Source organism: Pteropus vampyrus, unplaced genomic scaffold, assembly GCF_000151845.1.
Source record: "Pteropus vampyrus isolate Shadow unplaced genomic scaffold, Pvam_2.0 Scaffold907, whole genome shotgun sequence".
NCBI lineage: Eukaryota > Metazoa > Chordata > Mammalia > Chiroptera > Pteropodidae > Pteropus > Pteropus vampyrus.
Genome location: NW_011889688.1, coordinates 21,619 through 22,119, shown reverse-complemented (window position 1 = coordinate 22,119; position 501 = coordinate 21,619).

The window sequence follows — 501 nt, the reverse complement described above, 5'->3', positions numbered from 1 at the left end:
GCTCTCCCTTCCTGCCAGGTGTCACCTTGTGTCGGTATCTCTGGGGCCCTTTCCACCAACCTGATCTTTATACCCTCCTGTCTCTCAGTGGATACAGGTTCATCTGGGACACACGTGTGTGGTAGAGGCCGCTCTCTGTGGCTGAGGATCACACTTTAGTTGCTGATAGCTTGAGACTGTTCACTGAGATTTGCTGTCAACAGGGCCAACATGCCTTTTTTGAAGGGTCCTGAGTGGCACTACCCCGTGTCCTCCACTTGCGTGTGGGAAGCACGATCACTAGAATTTATCACCCGGGTATGGAATACCACGATTTGATTGCTGTGTATAATCTCCTCATCAGGAACCCCATGTACTTACGAATTTCACGTGATCCACTGGACCTCTGCTCTCCTCTGAGAAGCTTCAGGGGACACTGGGTCTCAGCTCATGGACACCCCCATGGACACGTATGGAGATTTCAAAATTTCTTCTTGGCTTACTTATGATGAATTAAGGATG